General features: G+C 45.5%; 1 long non-coding RNA gene across 1 annotated transcript in view; it reads left to right on the forward strand.

Annotated features, from left to right (window-relative positions):
* The first annotated feature begins 815 nt into the window (after window positions 1-815).
* Window positions 816-25,018, forward strand: part of LOC114021522 — a 32,384-nt gene continuing 8,181 nt past the window's right edge. The window contains exons 1-7 of the long non-coding RNA XR_003566045.3: window positions 816-2,313; window positions 3,424-3,527; window positions 4,536-5,091; window positions 5,217-7,778; window positions 13,027-13,194; window positions 17,616-17,734; window positions 20,693-20,870. This is a non-coding gene — a long non-coding RNA (uncharacterized LOC114021522). The remainder of the gene's footprint in view (window positions 2,314-3,423; window positions 3,528-4,535; window positions 5,092-5,216; window positions 7,779-13,026; window positions 13,195-17,615; window positions 17,735-20,692; window positions 20,871-25,018) is intronic.

The raw sequence follows: 25,018 nt of genomic DNA on the forward strand, positions 1-25,018 counted from the left end.
CCTCAGCAAGTTTGCATTTGACACTAAACTGGGAGGAGAGGTAAATATGCTGGAGGGTAGGGATAGGATACAGAGGGACCTAGACAAATTGGAGGATTGGGCCAAAAGAAATCTGATGAAGTTCAACAAGGACAAGTGCAGAGTCCTGCACTTAGGACGGAAGAATCCAATGCACCGCTACAGACTAGGGACTGAATGGCTCGGCAGCAGTTCTGCAGAAAAGGACCTAGGGGTTACAGTGGACGAGAAGCTGGATATGAGTCAACAGTGTGCCCTTGTTGCCAAGAAGGCCAATGGCATTTTGGGATGTATAAGTAGGGGCATTGCCAGCAGATTGAGGGATGTGATCTTTCCCCTCTATTCGACACTGGTGAGGCCTCATCTGGAGTACTGTGTCCAGTTTTGGGTCCCACACTACAAGAAGGATGTGGAAAAATTGGAAAGAGTCCAGCGGAGGGCAACAAAAATGATTAGGGGACTGGAACACATGAGTTATGAGGAGAGGCTGAGGGAACTGGAATTGTTTAGTCTACGGAAGAGAAGAATGAGGGGGGATTTGATAGCTGCTTTCAACTACCTGAAAGGGGGTTCCAAAGAGGATGGATCTAGACTGTTCTCAGTGGTAGCAGATGACAGAACAAGGAGTAATGGTCTCAAGTTGCAGTGGGGGAGATTTAGGTTGGATACTAGGAAAAACTTTTTCACTAGGAGGGTGGTGAAACGCTGGTATGTGTTACCTAGGGAGGTGGTGGAATCTCCTTCCTTAAAAGTTTTTAAGGTCAGGCTTGACAAAGCCCTGGCTGGGATGATTTAATTGGGGATTGGTCCTGCTTTGAGCAGGGGGTTGGACTAGATGACCTCCTGAGGTCCCTTCCAACCCTGATATTCTATGATTCTATGACATCGCTCCTAGAGCTGTCGGTGGAGGCCCCAGTAGTCCTTCCCCTACACTGGGACCTCATTACACAGGACAGCGGGTGGCTTCTCCACCCTGACCTGCAGTCACTGCACCTGACGGCATGGAGGCTCTGTGGCTAAATGCCCTGGAGAGCCAGTGCTCCCTTCCTGTGCAGCAGATTCTGCTTGGCAGTAGAAAGCCAAGGGAGGCCTATATGGCCAAGTGGAAAAGGTTCTCGTGTTGGTGTGAACCCCAACAGGTATGGCCATGCCACGCCCCGGTGCAGGCCATCCTGGAGTACCTCCTGCACCTCAAGCAGCAAGGGCTAGCCCCGTCCTCACTTAGAGTATACCTGGCAGCCATCTTCGCCTTCCATCCGGGGTTCTCGGGGGGCTTGGTGTTTTCCCACCCCATGATGGGATGGTTCTTTAAAGGGTTGGAGAGAGTGTTCCCGTACTCCTGCCCCCCAGTAGAACCTTAACCTGGTCCTCTCTAAACTCATGGGACGCCCTTTCGAGCCCCTCACTACCTGTTCTCTCCTCCACCTTTCCTGGAAGGTGGCATTTCTGGTTGCCATTACCTCGGCCAGAAGGGTGTCCGAACTGAGGGCCCTCACCTCTGAGCCACCAATTACAGTATTTCAGAAGGACAAAGTGCAGCTCCGGCCGCACTCCAAGTTCCTCCTTAAGGTGGTCTCCCAATTCCATCTGGGCCAGGACATTTGTTTGCCGGTGTTCTTCCCAAAACCCCATACGTACCCGAGTCACCGCAGCTTGCACACCTTGGATGTGCGTCGAGCCCTGGTGTTCTATTTGGAGCGCATCAAGCCCTTTCACAAATCCGCGCAGCTGTTTGTGGCTGTGGCCGACAGGATGAAAGGCCTCCCGGTGTCGGCACAGCGGATTTCATCTTGGATTACAAGCTGCATCCAGGCATGCTATGAGCTCGCAGGTGTTCCAGCCCCGGCTGTCACGGCCCACTCGACCAGGGAGCAGGCGACTTCCACAGCATTCCTGTCACAGGTCCTGATTCAGGAGATCTGCAGAGCAGCCACCTGGTCCTCGGTGCACACCTTCATGACCCACTACGTGGTCAACCACCAGGCCAGAGAGGATGCGGCAGATGGCAGAGCGGTCCTCTGAGCAGTTGTTCCGTGACTCCTACCCTCCTCAGAGGTAAGCTTGTGATTCACCTAATGTGGAATGGACGTGAACAAGCACTTGAAGAAGAAAAAACAGTTATTTACTTTCTCGTAACTGTTGTTCTCAGGTGCTGCATACCTAACCTCACAGTATCAGGCCCAAAAGAGAACAATAAGGAGAGAGGGTTGAGAGGAATGTAGGGAGAGGATGGAGATTAAGGGGGAAGTCAGGGCTCAGGGGTTGGCAGAACCAGTGTTATGGAGTTGTCTGAAGGTGAGAAGAAGTTTTAATAATATAAAGAAGATAAGAAAGAATTCAAAAAGTGGGGCAAGACCGTCATGATCTTGTGAGGGTTTGAGTGCTTCCTGTAAGGTGCTGAATTACTCTCCTTGACTGATGGTCCTCAGCAGATTGCTGGGTTAGGCCCATTGTCACAAAGAGGGGAGATAAAGGTGATATTGGGAGCAGACTTTGCATGGATGGAAATAAGGCAGGAGAGTGAGAGGGCAGCAAGGAGAAATTACAGTAGATGAGTGAGAAATTATTGCAGAATGGATTTGTGTTTTGGTGATAGGGGCTGGTCAATGGTTAAGGTGTAAAACAAACTTCCTTCCTGCAAAGATAGTTTAACTTTTTACCACGATTACAAAGCTATTCAAGTCTCAACTGTTATTGGGTGTTGAATTAAGTTTATCATGTCATCTGCAAGATAAATATTTGTTTCCTTCTCTCTCTCTTTAAAGAAAGCTTCATTTAGCAGAAACAAGTGAAGTTCTGGCTGTCTCCATGGCCCTTTCAAAGGCCTTTTATGCACTTTCTGCAAAAATGTACTTAGTAGCCCTCAGCCAAAACCTGCCCGATTCTGATCTCCCATATGTATTACACTGCTATAACTCCACTAACTTACTCCTGATTTATGCAAGATCTGCCAATTGCCTACAAGAAACTAAAAGTGATTCATTACAGTCTATGTTCCTTCGTAAAAGGAATGATTTACTCAACGTTTATAAAGGAATAGATTATGATTTCTGTGATTTTAAAATAAGGTAATCTTAAACCAGATAATTGTTAAACTATCAGTTTTTCCCAAAGTAATGATTTCTTAGGAAAGATGCTAGATGGAAAATACTGATGAATGAAATTCTTTGTTATTAATAGCTATATATGACACTATTCCCTTCAGCAAACTCTTAATGTACTCAGTAGGGCTACTCACATGAGTAAAGTTACACCTGTTCTTAAGTGCTTGCAGGAGTGGGACATAGTCCCTGCCTCTGAGGGAGGAGCACTCACAGGAGTAAGGGTTTGCAGGATCGGATCCTAATGGCTTAATTCTGCAAGCTGCTGAGTGCCCTTAACTGTCACTTAGTCAATGCCTTACAGGATGGGAACCTTGCAGTCAAAGCAAAGCTCCGGTTCCGCAGCAGTGTGAGCTTCCCTACTGGTGTCTCTCCTGTCACCTGGAAGAGGGATGGACCCCTGAACAGGTGAGCGAATAGCTCAGTTGCCATGCCCAGTCAAACCTTGACTTCTCTACTTAGACTGACTACAAGCAGGGATGCCATTTGTTATGGGATGGGGGTGCAGTTGCCTTCCCCCCCCCCCCCACTTTTCATAATCTATGTCTTCCCCCTCCCCACCTCTGCAGGATATAATGTAATCACACATAACGTTCTATGTGCTGGCACAATTTTGCCATATTCCTCCCCTCCCCACATTTGTTCCTGACAGCTCACTTCTGTCAGCTCTGCTCCTGGGTTTTGTATTGTCTGTATTTTCCCAGTATGGAGTAAGAGCAACAATTCATTAACGAGCAGTTGAACAGTGAGGGCCTGATTGTCAGAAGCCACCCCCAAGGCAAGCCCCAGCCAGCTAACTCCAGCCAGCGGCTATGCTAGGGTCTTTTATCCCGGTGTAGACGTATCCTATTGACTTCAGGTGGACTTGTGGGTGCTCATCTCTGTTGAAAACCAAGCCTTACCTGGCTGGGAGCTATTGAGGTGGATCACATTTGAACCAATTCCCTAATTAGTAAAAGTTTAACATTGCCTTACCAGACTCCTTAGCTAGGAGATGTGGTCTGCACAGCTGGATCTGGTTATTCTAGCTTTCTGCTTGATTACAACTATAAGTTAATAGTATTGGCTACAGAGGTGGTACTGTGATACTGTGCTGTCTTTGTTCATTCCCCTGGCATTGCTTGGTCTCTGTTCTAGAGTGCATTGGTGCATTTTTATTATCATTCCTTTGCAAGTGTTAACAGCAGAAGAGACAGTCACAGATCTCTTCAGTTAAAAGGTAGCTGGAATCCCCACCACAGCTGGCCTACAGGCGCATGTACTAGTGCAGCCTTAGGGTTTAAAGAGGGATTGACTGATCATTGTTTATTTGGGAAACAAACTGATAAAGGTCCACTTCATTGTTGTATTCACTGATTTTTACAAGCGAATTGTCAGGATGCGCAGCAGATCTTTGGAACTCTGTCTCTTTACCAGGGTCCAAGGCAATTGATGACTTTACAGGGCTCGTTCGTTTTAGATTCCCGGAGCCCACACAAATCAATAGTTTTCCATTATCGGGTGCGGCTGGGTCACTGGTCTGTCAATGAGCTGTGACAATTGCTGTGCAAGGGTGAACCTGACCAGTCAATTGCTGCTGACAAGAGGCAAACATGCTGACAGCTTTGCACTTCGGCTTGCCGCCCAGAGAGGCTCAGAGGAAGGCCTGTTCCCAGATATAGGACACACGCCGTGGCGGAGCAGGGCTGGGCCCTGCCCCCGCTCCCTCAGCAGGGCGGTCAGGGCCCTGTGCGCACAGACACAGCCCGGAGACGAAGGCCACCTTCCTGGATCAGAGCGTGCCTCGCTAGGGCAGGGCCTTCCCCCGCCACCGGCTCCCTTGGCGCGCAGCCGCGCTCCCCACCTGTCCCTGCGGATTCCCTGCCGGAGCGCGGCCGCGGTGTAACGCCAGCCGCGCCAGCGGAGTGAGGCGCTGGCCTGCCTCTGGGCTCAGCCCCGCTCTTGCCGGTCTCGGGCTTCCGGCGGAATTCCGGTCAGACACCGAACTGGGAAGCGGAACGAAAACCAATAGCTAGCAATTAACCCAGTATGAGGGGTTTTAATTTCCATTAACTACTTTCAAGTCTTAAACGCTGGCCTCTTTCTTTGTGCCTCCAGCCCTCCGTTTGATTCGCGCAGAAGCCCAGAGTCACTTGCGTTCCCCTCATCAAACAGAAAAACTGGCGATCAGCTTTATCACTGGGAGCCAACTCGCTGGGTTCAAAAAAATACACTACGCGCCAGACCGATCATTTTCTTTAAACGAGAGCAGAAGGGAGCGGAATAAACCCTCCGTTACTGGCAATTAGAAGCACCGGTCTTATGACTTGCAGCACTTGGTAGCTCGAAACGCGTCCGTTCTCTTGTAGCATTAATTAAAAAGAATGTGTGTGTTTTTAATAAAATGCTTCATGTTTCAGCCTCCTTTCTTCCTCTTACCAAATGTGATTATGGGGGCTGAAGGGAATTCAGGTTAATATGTTGACACACTTAACAATGCGGGGTCATGTTGCACAATACGCTTGACTGGTTTGGTTCAGTACAGCCTCTGACAGGTCCTAATCAGCCACTGCCCTAAAGGCAGAGGCAAAGAGCGGCTTTTAATTACTGCTCCATACACGAGTTTGCCAGCATTAAATTGAGACATAATTAGGCCTCCGAATTTTAATAATTGTCCTAGCTAATTGGGCAGACAAGTGCGTTCTGCCGCGTGGCGTGATTAGATAATTAGTATTTCCGAAAGACAAAATTGGGCTCTTGATTACGAATTCCAGATGCAAGGGGGAAAGGTAGCGCGCGGATCTTTACGAGTCTATTAGGGGAGAGTTTAGCGATGCTGGTAATTTGAAGTCCATTAAGAAGCTAAATTCCACCTCCGGTGAGCCACTCTGGGCTGAGACGGCCTCTGCCTCCGTGTCTGCGCCGCCGCCGCCTGGCTTAGACTTGGGAGCCCTCTGCCCCAAGGAGTGCGGCTGGGGTCCAACTGAACATGGGAAGCTGCTTTCTCGGTGCCTGCCATTGCTGAGGGCGGCCGCCTCCTTTGCCTCCTAGCCCCTCCCGTGTGCACTGCTTCTGCCCTCCAGTGGTCCCGGCCCCCGGGGGCCGGCGCTGGTGTGGCTGCAGCCCAGGCCCCTGGCTGAAGTGCTCTTTGGAAGTATACATATGCTAATGAGGTGCAGCTCCCCAGTCGGAGAGCCCTGGGTGAGGCTGCTCGCGGCTCCTCTGGCTAGGCCGTTATTCCCCACTGATTACTCGCTTAAGAACGTCTTCAGAAAAGGTGTGACAGAGAGCTGGTCACCAAGCAGCTGCCCCTCAGCCCTCCAGGCGCAACCTGACCTCCTTTCTCAGGCCCCCTTGCACCGCAGGGCTGCCAGCCGCACCATGAAAGGTGCATTATGGGGAAGTGGCGGAGGGAAAGAACCCGGCCTGTAGCTCTCAGGCGAGAAGGAGGCGCTGGAGCCAGGCTCTAGCCCAGATTCGAATGACTGACTCCCGCTGCGCTGAACCCCTCACACCGGTGTAGGGACTTCGCAACGCAACGCCCAGCCCAGAGAGCCCCCTGCGTAGAGGCCTGCATTCCATCTCCTGGGAGGGTCGCTCCAAAGGCCACCCCGCGCCTGGTTCAGAGCGGTCCCTTTGGTTTCTGTGAGGCTTATTTCAAATTTTAAAAACTGTCCCTAAAAGGCAGTGGTAGCTCATTCACTCCTGCCCCTGGCTTTCACAGTGTGGGATGCCAGCTCCAATTAAAAGCGTATTTATTTTCAAATGAAACTATCATGCTACTGGGAAACAAACAATAGGAGCAAAATCTGTGGCCTAATTCATTAAAAGCACAAATTACCAAGGAGTTGCTTGGAAAGGGGAGCCAGTGGAGAGGGCGAGCACAGAACATGTCATGGGAGAGAGAGAGCTGTCACACCCGGTTTGGGCGAGCTAGAGGCACGTCAGCAGATTAAACTCTCCATTTCGGTGTTCCTTTGCATGAACCGAGAGAAGACAGCAGATCTTCCTGACAAGCGGCCAAAGCAGACTGCCCTTTAAATACATATATAGAAATCCCTCCCTATTTAGCAATAGCACGGTTCCCATTTTTTAGTGCATTGTTGCATTCCCAGATAAAATCTAACACCCCTGGAGGAAAGGTGTAATATCTGTCACAAAGATTTCTCTTTTCAGTACACAATACTTGGGCTTTTCTTTTTTTGAAGAATTACGTTCATGACTGATCACTCAACACCTTGTTGTCTCTGATTGCAGAAAACCCACCTTATAAATATATGATAACCACCCTGTAATAGGGAGTGTGACAATTTACTTCACAGTGCATTTCAGGCTGCTAATTGATCGTTTCAGTCCAGGGACTATGCGGAATAAATTATAGCCATCAAAAGGATATCACAGTTCATTTTGGTAGAATGGTTTCCATGTCACTTCTTGTTCGTCTTTTGCCCAATAGCTGCATTAGCCCCATGTGTTGTTGTTTTGTTATTACGAGCTGTTTCCATGTCAGAGATGCAAATCTGAGAATGAACACTAGAGGCCGCTCTATTTGCATACTTCTACCAAGATTAGCCGCTGGGTCTGCCTACACCAGCCAAAGAGTAAGAAGGTTTGACTCAGAAACCTCACAACTAAAAGGCTTTGAATCATTTGGAGAAGGCCAGTTGGATTTACAAGAGAGTAAGTACTGAATATCCTTTACTACCATCCAGGTTAGCGAGAGTTACAAGGGACGCATAAATTTGCCATAGACTTTTGAGAACGATCATGATTTTCCCCTCCCATTATGAATTACAGCTTTATTGTCTGATCAAAAGAGTGGGTGTGTGGATCTTATCATTGGGCTACAGTAAACTATTCGATAAAAACTGTTTTTATTTCTTCGCTTCCAGTCTTTTCTCTCCCTCCCCGCTGTAAGTTAATGAAAGATATACTAATCAGTTTATCACCTACGATCAAAGATTCAAGTTACCACAAATGCAGGGAAAGGAATAAGGGGGGGAAAAAAGGAACTAAAGTGTTGAAACTCACGATCACATAGCCACAGAAAATGCTTACATATACTATTTGTATGATTACATGTATATGTATCCTTTATTCTCTATAGTTTTTGCCCTTTTATAAATGATGGGTTGCAGAAAACATGTTATAAACTAACTCCTAATATACAAAAAACTTCACTAAAATCCGTGAATAATCTGAGTTAAACCCATAGTGGCCCAGAAATTCAAGATCTCTTAATTCTCTTCGCAAATCACTATCTGCATGTTGCAGTATTTGTGGTACCGGAATTCGCCTACTCTTTTCAATCCTCTCTAGTGCCCCTACATCTATCGGTGAGGTAGACTATAGCAGGTCAGGGCTGATCAAGAGCGAAATTGAGCGGTTCTGGGAGGCTCGTGAGTGAAGTAGGGACTCTTGTCAGTAAGAGAGGCTGAAGTCGGTCCATTTGTATTTTGTACATCATTTCTTTATTACCTTACATTCGTTGTTCCGTGCTCGACCACGTCTTAGAACGAGACTGTTTCATACACAGTGAGGAGGCAGGGGAATTTCTCTCCCCGGTTTGCTCTGGCCTAATGAAATGGTTTGATTAAAAAAAATAAGAAAAAGGGCGCGCTGAAAGACTCTTCTCTCCCCGTCTTCCCTCAAAATTGCTTCTAAGTAAAGCTTTTTCAAAGATCAGAGGGCCTGATCCTGCCGTCTTTGCACCAGTGGGAGTTTGCCTCCCATCGTGAGAATTTTGCCTGAGTGAGATCTGCAGGATTGAGTTCACAGTGTGCTCAGAATCTCCCTTCATCCTCAGCACATAAATGGAAGCACAGATAGGAGGATCTCTGACATGGCACACAGAAGCAATCCATAGTATGGTCCAGTCTTGAATTTCTTAGTCAGACAAAACCTGCACTGACTTCATTATTTGTATTAACACCTGGTTCAAAAGGGCTTTTACCATCTGGCAGGTAAATAAGTGACAACAATTGCCCAGGTAGATAAATACCTCTCCAATTTTACAAGTCAGGCTGAACAGAGATGATCCTTACCTAGATTATAAGATCTTCAGGGAAGGGACTTCATTTTTTATTTGCCTGTAACACATTGATCTGTTTTATGTCCCTATATACAAAAAATAATAATATCAGCAATAACAGAAACTCAAATTATAAATCCTCAGGCTGTAGGCATTTTTACATTGTTTTTATAAAATCATTTACTCTTTATTTACAGAAGTAGTAAAAAGTACTTTGATCAGTTTTGTGCACTTATTTGCACTTTCACTCCAACTGCAATTGTGCAGGCCAATATTTGTCACTGTGGTGTAGGCCATTTCTGGTAGCAATAATAATTATATTTTTATAAGTTAACAATATTTGAAAATGTGGATATTTGTGAAATAAAATTTTAAAATGTAGTTTACCAGTTGTATTTAGATTAAGATTAGGACTCCATGTATAGACATCCTACCTTTTAATGCTTTATTGAGATCAGCTAAAGACTGATTTATGAACTGATGTAGTCCTACCATGCAGCATATGATTTATGTGATGTATCCTAAAAAATACATATTTATTAAAATCTTACAGATGATATAGCGTATCTCAGGATTAAAATATATTGGTTATGACTATGTCGGGCTTGATCCTGCAATATTACTAAAGAAAAACTCCCATTGCCTTCAAAGATGATGTTTGGCAGAGATAAAAGGAGAAGAAGCTGGAAGGTGCATCCTCACTGACACCTCTCCTGCAATTCTCTGAGAAGCCCTCCTCAGTGACAAGCCCCTCACATATATCCCCCATAAGACTCCCAGAGCCCAATCACTTTTCAGTATGCAGAATCCTACCAAATCCCATACGCCATTGTCAAACACCTTGCCTGGCTGCCAGAACTCTTCCCTCTTTCAGTGGCAAATGCTCCCAGTTAAACCCACCAGATGCAAACATTTTCTCATGAGGTGTTGCTGACATGGCTAGTGGGGGCAGGTGAAGTTTGCGTTTGAGTTTTCTATTCCGAGTGACCTCAGCTACTCCTCTGCCCCCAAGGTTTTGCCAAGTGTTTGGCAATCCTTTGGATGAGGGTTATCTGGCTAAAATTAAATCCTTATCAGATTTAGGTAATGCCTATAGGCTGCGGAAAAAACAGAAGAAATGGTTTATCCCGGTGAACCTACAATAGGCTCTATGCAGGCACAAGGAGTAGCCCATGCACAGTCCACTGCAGGATTGGGGCCTATGTCTGACCCCCTCATTTGTGGGCACTTGCCTGCCATTTGTCAGCCAAGCATGTAACTTGGCCTCCAGCAGCTTCTAGCTATCCAGGTAGCTGCACTGGCGAGACTCACCATGTTTTTCATCTCTGCTTGGAAAAAATGTCGGGACTTTCTCTTTTGGATGAAGGCCTTGTTAGTTACCCAACCCTGTCACCTAACGACTGGGTTACTGATATGTGAGACAGTAGCCGAAGGCCATTCAGACATTTCAGCTGGTGCAGAATGTAGCCATCTGTATGTTTCATGGTACTTCCCACGTAAAGCAAACTATACCCATGCTCTGTGATCTGCACTGGCTTCCATTTAGTTTCCCAGTCCAGTGTAAGGTGTTTTTCTACTTCCAGCACCCATAGTGTCTTGTGCTCTGGATATTTTAGAAACTACCTCTATCCTCATATGATAATGCAGTTATGATCAGCTAAAGCACTGGAGTTTACAGCTCCTGATTTAAATCAGAGATTGTCAGTGGCTTCAATAGATGAGTCTTCAGCTATGGTACCCACCTTTCCCCCAGGGTCCAGTAGAGTCTGCTTTTGTTGCCATTCAGCTCACCTGACAAGGCCTATTGGTTTACCCAGGCTTTCCCTGGGGCGGGACTGTTGATCAGGCAGGGGATTAGAGAGGGCTGAAGGAAAGGAATTTGCTTGTGGACAGTAGGATTTTTTTTCTGGATAGTGACCCGCCCTAAAAAAGTGTTCTTCTAATGACTGTAATGGTGCCCTAGAGCTGCTTTTTTATAAATTAAAAAATAAAGCCTTTCTACACAAGAAGGTTGTACCACTTAAGCTATACCAGTATAGTTAATGCAGTACTGTCACCCTACTGTAGACAGTTATATGGGTATAAAGGTTGGGCACAGCTGATCCTGTACGGGAAAGTTTACTTCTCTCTGCATGACACATATTTTGCTTTTCTTGTTGGCCTTAATACTATTTTGAAACAGTTGCTTGCCCTTGTACCACCAGTGTGGTTCATCTTCACTCTCATGAAGGACATACCGGGTAGTACAAATATCTAAGCAGTGCCCCAGTGATAGATGATTCTAAATAAATGCAAACAGCAGAGACGCTGGATTGTCAGAAGCCCCAGAATTGTTCCTTTCCCCAGCAATGACACTGCAGAGCCTGCAGGACGCTATATGTCCTCTCAGTGAAAAGGCCTGAGCAGGGTTTGAGCTGGCTGGTAGCACATCCTTAGGAGGTATAATTTAACCAGTGCAGAACACCAGCACCGGGCCAGTGCATCACTCAGTCCCACCTAAGCTTTGTTTATAGAGGTGCATTGGCTTCCTAGGGGCCCTCTGCACAGGACTCTTTCTCCTGTTCTCATCATTTCCCATGCTGCATTTCTTTTGAAATAATAGTTTACATACGCTCACAACAGCATCTTTAATTTGGCTAAACTCCGGGTGTGTTCACAGCTCATCTTGAAAATATCCAGAGGCTTTTCTGCTGCATAGCAGAGTCCTCTGGTGCCTGGTTACAACCTAGCGAAGGGGTGGTCGAAGTTTAAAGAGTAGCCCACGTGGCAGGAGCTCTCCCCTAGCACCCTAGTTTTTGACATGGAGTTGAGGGGAGACCACAGGTCCCACCATGCAGGGGCCCATCGTGCGGCCTAGGGCCCACCTGCTAAGTTCAGCGCGGCTCCTGAAAGGCTGGGGCCGGTAGCTCCACCTGGTCTCCCCATTGCAGATGAAGGTGGCTTCGCTCTGCTCCCTTTTACACCTAGGTGAGGGGCCACTCCCGGCCCGCTGGCGCCCACGGCCGGGGAAGGGGGAGGCGAACAGCCAGACACCCACCCACGCCTGCGGGGAGCCCGTGAAGCGCCTCCCGTCCACCGTGGGGGTGTGTGTGGGGGGGAGCCCCCTGGGAGGCGTCGTTTTCTGAGCGTTTCCAGCGGAACAGAGATGCGAGGGGAGAGAGAGAGGCTGGGAGGAGCTAATTGCTTTAATTGGCCGCCACGCCATTAAAATTTCTTTTTGTAAGTGCGGCGCTTATTGTGAGAACACCAGTCCCCACCCCCCGCGAAAGGACGCTCGGGAGGCGCGCGGGCCCCGCCACATCAATTATTCAGTCCTCGCTCCCGCTCTCCCGTGTAAACAAATCCCTCAGCCGGCCCGGCGCGCGGCCTGCTCCTCCCTCGCTCCCTCCCAGCGCCCGCAGCCGGCCGAGAGCGGCCTCCCTCAGGGCTGGCTGGGGGCGGGGGCTTTCCCTCTCTCCTAGGGCCGGCGGGGGAGCTGCAGGCTCGAGCTCCGCCTGACCGGGCGGCTCGCCAGCTTCGGGGAGGAGCGGAGCTGCTGCAGGACGCAGCCCGGCCGCCGCGGCTCTCTCTCTGCTCGCCGGCTTCCCGCCGTGTCAACTGTCCCGCGCTGGGGTGGGGGGGGGCGGTCTGTATTTCCCCCTCCCTTGCGGGGCTGCTCTCCTCCCACCCCGTAGCTATGGGCCCCGGGCCCCACAGCTGGGCTAGCTCGGCAGCGGGGGCTGACGTTTTCCAAGGGCCGGGGCAAGGAGATGTGACGGGCCCGTCGGAGCGATTGAGTCGGGTTTCCCTGTGCAGAGGTTCCCCGCACCCTGGTCCCGCGGGGGGTGGTGCCAGGAGCGGGGTAAGATCAGGCTAGCGCGGGTTGCTCTCAGACACGGTGCTATGAATGTTTCCCAGGCACAACAGAAGCACGTCGGCTGATCCCCTCCACCGCGTGTAAAGACAAGCGATAATACTATCCAGGGGGAGAGTATCCAGAGAACTGAGCATCAAACCCATCTGACTCCACTATTTCGTCTCGAAATAGTGACTGTGATGAGGAGAAAATGGTGAAGAAGCGAATGGGTAAGAGCAGCCGGTAGACAATCTCTTTGGGGACACACGCTCTCGCGCTCTCTTTTTTTTTTTTTTTTTTTTACAATTTACGAGTGTAAAAACCAAAAAGCAGCAGTTTAAGTCAATACTTCAAAGATTTTCGGGAGCGAAAGGGGCACTAACAAAAGAAAGTGTCTGAATAACAAACACATCGCTCTGCCGGCGAGTTTTAAGACATTTTAAGTATAAAGAATAAGTGACGTGGCAATCATTCCCCCCCCCCTTTGCTGTTTCTGATTCGGATGTGAGGGTGAAATCTTGCTAACAGCTCGTGTATCTGTATATTTAATTGCGACCTGGCTGCATGTTCCTGTTGAGGAAGGATGCAGATGACAAGTGAATATATAAAAAACAGTTGACAAAAACAGGAAAGAAATAACTGACAGATGAAAAGACAGTCAATGTGGAGCTAACAGGCAAAAGCATCAGTACAAAGTCACATACCTTCTGAGAGGAGCAGTAGTTTGTTTTATTCCAGATCTCCAGAGTTTTATCTACTGTCGGTGTGATGGGGGAGAGAGGAGCTAATGTGCCCTGTTTAGGATACAAACATGCAGATTAGATCAGACTTCTGACACCATGTTTCACTCAAGACTTCAAACAGAGGAATAAAACAGACTTCCCCCACTGAGGAAAAGGAAAATAAAACATAAAAAAATCCAAGATTTTATAAGGTTTTTTTTTAACTTGTTTAAACATAACCGTTTTACATATACCTATACTTAGATACCTAGAGTTCATCGGGATCAGTGGCTCTCTGTTATATTCGCACAAGCTTAATGTGTTGCTCTCGAATTGAGATGAAGTTCAAATGGAGGCCTTAAACTTTCCGTTTCTATTGTTTAAAGGTTGGGACATTGGGAGAATATCAGCCCAGCTCCCATTTTTCATCACTTTTGTATTACTTTAGGTTTTCAATGAGACAAGTGTAATTACTAGGCATTTAACTTTTTGCCAGGCTCTTTCATTATGGCTTTGCATTTGCACCTCGCTTTTAGAGAAGTAATAACATTCACAGTCAGGGGCAAATCCTGTTAATGAACAAATTAAAGTTCAAACAGTTATTCAAGTTCACAGCCCTGCTCGCTGCTCCTTGAATAAGAGTTATACATGTTACTTTCTCTCGGAATCTGTCCCCCCTTTTATTACTTTTTAAGCTTTTAATAAACACAGCCGGGCTATATCTGCGGTTCCCAGCCTCTAAAGCTCCCTCCAGTGTTGGAGGGAGCCCTAATCCGACCTTAATTTGGTAACTTTTGTAAAACACATAAAAGCTGGGGTACAACCAGCTTTATGCGCTCCAATGATTATATAATAGTGAAACAAGCCCAAGGGAAGTCCCCCCTCTTTTCCTGGACTCCCCATGCCCTTTTGCTGGTTGCTTTATCCCCTCCCCCCATTTGCAGTGAAATTCTAATTACTCCCTCAAATTCCTAGGGAGAAACTGGGAGTTCAGAAACTGGACTTGGAGTTTTCTGGGCAGATGGGGAGCAGGTGCCCCTGGGCAAGGGCCGGTCTTTCTCTCCAGGCATCTGCCTCTCTGTGTGGTGCAGTCTGGGCGGTCTGTCTGTGCAGTCTGATCGATTTGGGTTGCCTGGCTCCTGTCTGGTCGGTCGGCCTACCTGCCTAGCCAATCTTATGCAGCCGATCTGTCCTCCCGGTCTATTTTATCTCTCCAGTGTCTCACCTATGTGGCCAGTGGCTGCTCTGGGCCGGCGGGTCAGGACGCCTCCCCGAGGGGGGTCTGTATCAGGCCTACAAGTCGCAGGAGTTGCAAAGGCGTAGCTTGCCCGTCTGTCACAGCCAGAGCCCTTCTCCAAGCCCCTACCCGGCGATCGGAGGGAACAGGCGAGCTCGCTGTTTGCCAACAAACTACGCAGAGCTTCCTGCGGCTGTCCTGAGCAGCCTGTCTACAAACGGGAACCAAGCGCCGTTCACCGAGCTCCCTTTCCTGATCGCACCGCTTCCTCCTCCCCCTGCCTTCCAATCTTTCTCAATTAAAGTGTCTGCCGGCCCCTAGGCATTAGCATATATGAATTCTAATTCCCCTTGTCAATGGCTGCCCGGCCTAGGGAGCCCGGAGCCTGCGTCCCTCCAGGTGGTGCGCAGGGAGCTGCTCCATGCGAAGGACAGACCCTGCAGCCCCGCTGGTCCGGACGCTCAGCGCTTTCCCCCGCTTTCAACCGCAATTGTCAAATTCCACTCCTTTGTTTTACTCTCCCTCCCAAAAGTTCAAGGCAGAGCCGATGCAAAGCGCTAGCTATGTACAAATCGAGGAGATCACACTCCCCATTATCTACCTCCTGGCGAGTGTTTGATTTGTGACATCAAAAGCTTATCAAGACAAGCCTACAAAAAGCACCTCGCGTAGGCTGGGCTGAGCGTAGAGGAGAGTGATCTCGCTGGTTTGGATGGTCTCCCTTCTCCAGGGGTGGGGTAGCAGGGGTGCTTAAAACGGTATTGACTGTCACAGCAAATTAAATTGCTGCACTGAAGAGAGCTAGTGGCCAGGGCCTGGCTGACTGCTAGCTCTCCGGCTGGTAGCATAAAGATTTTCCTGACCTGCACCCGCAGGGCAATATTGGGGGTCTGGCCGGCCGGACAGAAGGGGCTTAATTGCCATGCCTTGTTTTTGTGTGTGTGGTTGAGGGTTATATGGAGGCCCTGAGTCCTCGCAGTCATCTGCTCCGAGTGGTTTGATATAATCACCATGACAACTGCAATCTATGAGCATACAAATAATAGAGATGAAATAGACAAAAGATTAGCATGCCATGAAAAGTACAATAAGTTTCTTATTTAGCATTTAGATAACTGTCTTTCCTTCGGAGCAGGCTTCAAAGTTGAACCCAGTTTAAACCAAGAGGATTAATTCTTTCTCCGGCATGCTTCATTGAATCTCTCATTACCAAACTTTGTCTGTATTGATGTTAGATTTGATTGAAGATTAGAGCATTTAGCAAATCTTGCTTTTCTGCATGTATCAGGCCTTTTCAAGCACAGCCCGCCCTGCCCAGTGGTCAATACCCTTACTTTTATCCAGTGTCTGCTTCATTTAAACTTAATCAACTCCATCAATGAACTGGAACAGGGAAACGTCCCTGCGGTGAGAATGTTGTGCTTTTCTTAGATAATTCTTTGCTCCCTTTCCCAATCCGTTGGCGTTAAACCTAAAATTGCACTCTGATGAACTTAATCAATATGATAATGACAATTGGGGCTGAATGGCTCTGCTAGGGCTCAAAGTGGAAAAGGTAGATGGCTGGGCCCATTACCCAAAACAACTTCTCTTGTCTCGCCTTTTCTTTTGTGTGAGCTACTCCTATCGTTCTTTCTTTCTTTCCTTCCTTTTCCCTCCCCCTCCCTGACGCTGAATACTGCTCATGCTGGAAAATGATGCATCTTGGTGAGGAAAAGTGAAGCAGACCGATTGGCTCTGTGAATTATCTGGCTTGTTGCAGTGAATTATTTGCACTGTTTCCTTTACCAGTCAACAAGTTTCTGAGGTATAGTACAGATCAATCAAAGCTGACAGAGCGCATGTGAAGCTTTTACTGTGTAAATCTGGGCCTCTTGTCCTGGCTTCGTTGGCACTGGCATCTGTATATCATTTTTATACTGCTACCAGTAGAGCAATTTCAAAAGTATTTGCAAGGAAAATGTATGTCCCCATCTGTTCCTGGAATCATAAATGTGCCACTTTCGGAGGGTTTTCACTGGTAATCATATCTTTAATGATGAACAAACTTGTGATATATACCTTTCCATAAAATGGGGTTTTCTTCACTTTATTGTGATTGGCTAGGATAAATAGCTTTTCCATATGTTAGGGAGATAAAATATAAGATTAGCAGGGCTCGTTTGTTTGATCATAAACAACAGAAAAAAATCATTCCAAATACTCTTTAAACAGAAACAACTACAGAATTAAGTTGCATTAATTGGCTATCTATGGCCCATCACTAAGGGGTAAACAATTGCCTCCCTGGAAATGACATATTTTAAAATAAGATTATAGTGTTTTGTTCATTATTCTGAATGATAATGCATTCGCTGATTTTAAATATTTGATTATTTTAATTTTTGATGCATTTTTGTGTTTTCAGATTTTTTATTTTGCAGGTTTACTTTTGAATAGCAATCACAATAGCACAAAGGGTGCTATTTAGTAAGTTGCCACGTGTATATTTAGAAAGCAGATGGGGGGGGGCAGTATTTGCATGCTATTGTTGTAAAGGTTCCTCAATAAGAGTGCTGTAAATATTAAATTTTTAAACCAGCCAACCTTTTGCACTTGTTGGGAGTGTTGAATAAAGAATAAAGGGAGTCTTTTTAATTTTGTTGCACTTCATGCTTAAGGTAATGTTATACATGTCATATGAAATTTACAGGTTCAATTGGGAAACTTACCCAGAGTCCATGATGGTGTCTCTGTTAATGAACTACCCTGGCTGTTGTGTGAGAACCATTTTGATTTTATTACTAGTAGTGATACTGCTTTTCAACCTTGGTATGTATGTGTATTTTAATATATGCATTTCTGTGTATAAAGAGCAGTATTCTCTTCAGTATTACATAGAATGTTAACTATTTGAAGACCTAAATAGAAACACTATCATAAATTCCAAACAGCAGTGAAAAGGATCATGAGATATGTGTTTATCTCTCTAACTGTGTCTTTTTGTTTATATCTATACATGATCACAGACATGCACAGAGCACATGCATACATTTTCTGCTGTGATGTGTACTGATTGATACATAAGCATAAGCACAGACCGTAGGGAAACATTCATTGTTTACAGTGTTGCTTGGAATTTCTTACAGGAAGCTGTCCTCTGTCTCGGAAGATTCAGCAGAAAGACTGGTAGCTATAGAGTATGTGTGATGGTAGACAGTGTAATATACTGGGAATCATCATACAGTTCTTAAATTATGCTAAACCAGAAATGGTGTGTCATCACTAATATACATAATGTTAAAAGTGTACTGCATTTCCCACCATTGAATAGTATCTTTACACTACAAGATAGCTATTGAGCAACTATGGGATCTACTGATCTCCTAATAGGTAGAGATTTGCGCTCCTAACTACCATCAATACGGAAAGAAGTTAAACACTTAAATCCATCATATAGTGAACACCCAAGGCTAGATAAACATCTTTACACCTTTATGTAGACAAGCTTTAAACACTCAATTTTCTTTATTTCTGTAAGCATTGCAGAACCATAGAACACACTGCATTTATTTAACACCTTTGATCATCTCACCTGCATTCTGCCCTCTGATCTACCTTAGCCAAGACCACTTCTAATGCTCTATAGCTCTGAGCAGCTTTGAGATAACAGCCATTTTTGCCAAAAGAACCTGACATAAACATTCATTTATCCTTCCTCTCTCTCCCCACCCCCCAAAAACCAGTGGGATTTAGAATCGTACTGATGCAAAGTCCAGGACTGGCATTATTTGGTTCTGAATCAGGATCAGATTTGATGAATTAAACCATCGGGGGAAAAAAAACACTTGCTAAATCTCATTGGAGGGCTAGGATTCCGGGCCTTCTAGTGATATAGATGCTGCAACTTGTCTTGTCTTGGCAGGTAACGTGATATTGGACCCCAGAACTGTGACTATCCCTGTTTACAGAGAAGTTTCTTTAAATCACTTTTAGAGCCTTTAAAGTAGTTTTAAAACTAATTAAAATGTTTCTTTTCCACCAGTAATTGTAACTGTCTAGCACAACCTGCCCTCCGAGATAGGAGGATAGGGGTATTTGTATCAACATAGATTTTAAATTTTAAGAGATTTCCTAAAAGAGTTTTAATCTAGTATTTGGCATGAAGGAAGCACCTGTGCTATGAAAGGGTATCAACACACTTGGGATAGTCCCCTTACCTCAGTGGTGAAGCCAGAAAGGCCAATTCTGCCCCCACTGAAGTCAAGGGGAGCAGGAGCTATGTTGGTGTGATTGCCATTTTCAGTACACATTATTCAGGCAAAACCATTTAGTGAAAATGTGGAAGGGAGAAGTGAAGAAAAAAAACCCCATAGAAATAAGTGAAATGTGGGCCTAATCTCTCTTCCAGCGAACTCAATGAGAGGAGGAAGATTGGAGGAATCACGTTGGACCCCTCAGTTATTTTTGTTGTTCAGTCATACAATGTAAGATTAAAATGAACCAATTTAGGGCCAAATTCTGTCCTGAGGTGTATGTGCATTGGCTTTCATTTGGTGTGTCTCTGGGGCCAGAATTGGGCCTTACATTTGTTTGTTTAGCTGCTGTTTGAATTTGCAACTTAATGCATTTATTAGACTGTTTTCACAGTGGACTACACTGTTGCAGTATGTGTCATGCTTGTCATGTGTCTATCTAAAGCTTTCCAACGTGATGTGTTTTTAAACATTTAGGGCCAGATCCTTCATTCTCTTTAAGTTGACTTCACTGGAATTTTAACAGGAAATGCAGGACAATCACGTGCTAATTCTCTATTCGTTATATTCACACACTTGTAACTTGGCTATTTCTAAACCAAATTTTATTGGACCAGCCAAAGGCTTATTACTTAGGCACAACTCAGCTGGACATTTGCTTGAATAAAGAGTGCAGGATCAGGCCAAAGTCACTGGCAAATCTGACATGTTAAAAATAAACCTGTTATTTGAATTGCCTAATAATAATAATAATAATCAGAAAGTGTTAAAATGTGAAAACACCTTTTTTCACATTCCCAGGGCCCAACCCTACAAGTACTTTACATCCAGAGCTCCCTTTCATTTCAAGCCAGGAGCTCTCATTCAAACCATGTCACTAAGTCAATTTTTAAAGAGCAAAATAGAATTTGTATTGATGTCTACACACACACAGCATCTTTGGGCTCGGAATAAGCATGTCATTTTTTCCAGAAATGTCTGTAAATAGATTTTCATAATGAAAGTGCTTAACCTACTTAGTAGCTCCCAGCCCTCAATACTTTGTGCAGCCAGCACCCTAATTGACTTAAAGAGGAGGTTGGGTTGCACAGTGAATGCAGAATTGGGCCCCACAACTAATGCATAGCTTCAGTACATATATCAAGATTTTACCTCACCTCCTAGGTGTTCCGGGTATGTAGATTTGATTTTTTTTTTCTTTCAGCAGTACACTGGGAAATAGCTTATATTTGACACTATATAGTGCTTAGTGGCTTATTGAACTGAATGTTTATTGGCACAACAGTGGCTCCAATTAACTCAATTGGCATTAAAATTGAAGTTATGAACATTTCTATTGTTTCCTTTGTAATTCAATCCAAATTAATTAATGTACCCTAAATTATTGTTGTATAAAAAACTAATTGCACTTCGACATTGTGCAAAAAGCATTTCTGTTCTCTAAGTAAACAACATTGATTTAGAGGCAGTGAATCTATTTTGGCATATTTAATATCCTAATGGTCTCGTTTTATTCTTGACTTTAATTTTACAGGGGATATCCCTCCTATATTGTGGAAAGAATATAAGATGAGCTTCACAGTTTCATTGTGGTTGCTTTCATATGCAGGAAGCTTTTCAGTTTAAGAGAAAATATGAATCTGACTTTCATATAACACAAATATTGTAAAAGCAGTATCTGTGTGTCAGCATTTCCGTGCATATTTTAAAGGGTAAGTAAAAACCTCTTAAGAAATAAATTTATATTTTTGTTTTAAGATTATTGTCGAACCCCTCTTTTTTGTATGCTAAGAAAACCAAACTGGGATTAATAAAATTCAGGGGCTGTAGTTAATGCTGTTAAAAGCAGAGGGCAGACATTTACACTGCAATGCATTACTTATTAGATAAATCTTAAACAGTTTTAAAAAAAATCTTGTACAAAAGTGATCTTAAGGAATTCAAGAAACACTGCTGCAAGCTTTGATCCTGCACTTCCTAGGCAGCCAAACCTCCCTCTGAAATCAACTGAAACCCAGTGAAGTCAATGGGAATTTTGGCTGTGTAAAGACAGCAGGATCTCCAGCCCAGAGCCTCTACAGTTAAGAGATCACTTTGAACTAGATGATTTTGTACAATTGATATGTGAATAGAATTATTTGGTATTTTTATGGGGGTTAGGGGAATATTACAAAGAAAAGGAGGGGGAAATGTTACATTTCCCATTCATCATTTACAAAGTAATACCAAAAGTGTGACTTCACTTTTTCTTCAAAAGACATTGTGCAAAAAACTAGTTGGCCAATGGCCCATCTCTGATGAAGCAATGTAAGGAGTTATATTGTCCTTAGATTTGATTCCATGGTGAAGGACTGATACACTGCTGATATAGAATTCCATTAGAAGATTTCTCTTTTTGGCTGTCAATTACTGCTCCATCCCCAAAACTAAGGGGGCCTGTTGTTCACTGGATTTAGCATAATCACCTGCCACAATTTGAACTGTTTAGGAGATTTTAGGGATCATTTCCTCAGAGTTAATTCAGAAACAAAGCATAAAGATAAAAAGTCCTTGTAGCATCTGAAAATACCTGTGTGATGGAGAAGAAAAAGAGAGGGAAATGGACGGGCCTTCTTTCTGGTCAAATAGAAAACATAGGGTGAAATACTCACCCTGTTGAATGAGAACTTTGCCATTGACTTATCTGAGCCAGGATTTCACCTATGTTGTTTATAAAACTGGTACTATTAAATCTAGAAGCCCTGATCCTACTCCCAATTAAACCAGTGGGAAAACTCTCATTGGGAGTAGGGTCTGGCTTCAATTTTCAAACTCCATGTGATTCTGCTTTGAGTCAGTTTGTATGCTTGGCAAAGATCTGCAGCTCAGGGTTTCTTCCTCCTTCAAGAAGAGAACATGAATGTTTAAAAAATCATTTATTTAGAAACCATGGTCAACTCTCAAAACAATGTTTGAAGGGCATTTACCCAGAGGAGGCGCCAGTCTCAGCTTAGACACCTGGCTGATCTTTAGGCCCACTACTTAAAACCCAAATTGTTAGGGGAGTAGTCTGCTACATTTTTGTCTTGCAGGGGGGTGGCCTGGCGGACACTCAGCCAAAAGGTCAGAGAGAATATTTCAGCAGGATTATCAGCATTTTCCTTAAGAGCAGCATTCAAAACGTTACAAAAGGGTGATACTAATAAAAACACCCCAGAGATGTTATTGGTGTTTCTAGCTTGTTAATATTCTTGCTTTGGTCCATGCCTTTAAACAAATCTTGCTTCTTCATGGTGTGTGTGTGAGTGAGGAACTTCAATCTTGGTTTAGTCTCTGAGGTTTCATGTCTTCAATTTAACAGTAGAGAGTGTTGTCCTCTCCTAGGGCTGGGAATTGCAGCGCTAATGCCTCTGAAGGTCACATAATTAGTGTGAAAGGAACATGCAGACTGACAGCTAAGGGAAGGAATGCAAAATAGCTTCCTTTCAGAAATATTCTCCTCTCAAACCACTGCTGGCTTCTTGGTGGCCATGGGGCTCTGGAAGGCTTGCCCAGATCCCCTAGAGTTTGTATTTCTCTCCCTGGAAATGCTTTAGAACCCTTTGGTTCCTTTTGTTGCAGACTTTGATGAAACTGTGATAATGGGACAAGAGGCTGGGTGTGGCCCCTATCCCTTGTGAGGTCTGCCAAACTTTATCTATACAGCTGTCAAGGAAAGACTCTAGGCAGCAGTTTCCAACTACAGATATGCCACCAGTGCTGCTGCTCTGGGTTGCCATCACAGCCAATGGGGGGCCTTTGTTCTGGGCCTCAGTGCCCCATCACCTGTATGCCTCCCATTCAGTGATGCCATCTAGCTACCCAACCTTCAGTGGAGCTTGGTTTCTGTGGTGATGCAGGGAGGAGGCCAAATTTAGAGTTGGGATAGGGAGAGGTTGGGTGGAAGGGAAGCACTGTCATCTTCAGATTAGGGACTAGAACCTTGACTGTCCCTTTGTCTGCTCCTCCAATAACTGTAGCATGATTTCTTTCATGCCTCTGAGTATGGAGCACCCCTTCTGAATGGGTCCATAAGATCATGGTCCTCTCCTCCTTCAAATCCCTCCTCAGGTGCCACATCTTCTGACTGCAAGCAATCGGCCACTTGGTGATCAGTAGGGCTAGAAACAAACCCAACACAGAGAGAGACAGAAGGGGATTTCATAGATTTTTAAAGCCAGAAGGGGCCATTAGATCATCTAGCTTGAAAGCTCCTGTATATCATAAAATTTCTTCCACTTTCTCTTATAGTGAGCCCAGTAGGTTGTGTCTGACTAAAGCATATTTTCCAGAAAGGCATCCTGTCAAGAAATGGAGAATCCACCACTTGCCTTGGTAGTTTGTTCCAATGGTTAATCATCCCCACTGTTAAAAGTTTGTATTTACTTCATGTCATTTTAACCTTATTTAAATGATTCAGAATCATCAAACTGTACATACTTTCTGAGCCTATGTAATCTAAAATCATATTGTTAACCTACTTTCCCCACCTCCTTTTCTCCTATTGTCTGTCATACCAATTTGTTTTGCCTGGTCTGTAATTTGACTGTAAATTATTTTGGAGTAAGGACCTGGCACAATCAGGCTCTGATACTGGCTGGGGCCTTTGGGTGCTAATACAGTATAAATGTAGACTAATAATTCCCAGAGTTAGTGAAGGTCTTCAACACCTCTGGGTTTCAATGGGAGCTGAGGGCACTAGTGACCTCTCAAGGATAAGGCTAGTAGGCCCAAATTTTCTAAAGTGGCTTCTAAGCTGTAAAAAAGAAAAGGAGTACTTGTGGCACCTTAGAGACTAACCAATTTATTTGAGCATAAGCTGTGATGCCTTTGAGACACCAAAGACCTCATGTTCAGAGGTGCTAAACATCTGCAGCCTGCCACCAACTCCAGCATCTCTGAAAAATCAGGCCCCAGCTGCCTCAAACTGGGCACCCAAATTTAGAGAGAAAACTGTGGTCTGCCAGCAAAAGGCCTAATCCTGCTGCCCCTTGAGCCCAATGGGAGCAGGCTATGGCCCCACAGCTGAAAGGGCCTGGTTTATGGCACTCTAAAGAGAAGACACAAAGAGACTCCTCAGGGTGAGTGGGTTCTGATGAGCGGTAGAAAGCAGGCTCTGTTCTGTAATAGCCCTTCCCAAGGGTTTGAATTTTTCTAAGTAAATGGTTTCCCTTGGCCACTATGTGTTACAGGTGACTCCTGATCTTTGGGCCCCTGCTGTTTCAAGTAGCCAGGGCATCACCAGCTACATAGGATGAAATGCAGCCTCCACAAAAGAGCTATTCTTTACCAGCCATTCCAGGTGCCCTGCACCCAGTCTTGGGAACCTAGGGTAAATGAACCCATGCTAGCTCATGAGGCACCTTTTGTATGGCCTATATGATTTGGGGTGGGGGGTTCCAGTGAGCATGTGTTCAGCTGGAGAACCCATCCTCTCTGACCAGCGCTTCTCCCTAGCCTGCTGCAGGGTCTATTACAAATTCCCCAGGGCAGGGGTCCCCCAAGGCGGTGCTGGGGCATATTTCCTTCCACTCTGTCTAAAGGGTCGGTACCTGGGATCTGATCCTGGGAGGGGCAGCTCCCACTAAAGCCGGTGCTCATCACCTCTGGGGATCAGGCAGGTAGGCCGCTGCCCCCGTCTCTGCTCTGCCGGGCTCAGGGGAGCGCAAGGGTGCTTAGCCCCACGCCTTCCTTCCCCACGATAGACTGGGGTGTGTGTGGGGTGGGGGCTGATCAATGGAATTACTGGCATGTCCAGGGCGGGGGCTGAGCCCTGGCGTTCCCTGTCCCTGCTCGAGCGGCAGTCAACTGTTATTGTCACTTCCTTTAAGCTGCATCTTGC

Source organism: Chelonia mydas, chromosome 8 (genome assembly GCF_015237465.2).
Source record: "Chelonia mydas isolate rCheMyd1 chromosome 8, rCheMyd1.pri.v2, whole genome shotgun sequence".
In the NCBI taxonomy this organism is placed as follows: Eukaryota; Metazoa; Chordata; order Testudines; family Cheloniidae; genus Chelonia; species Chelonia mydas.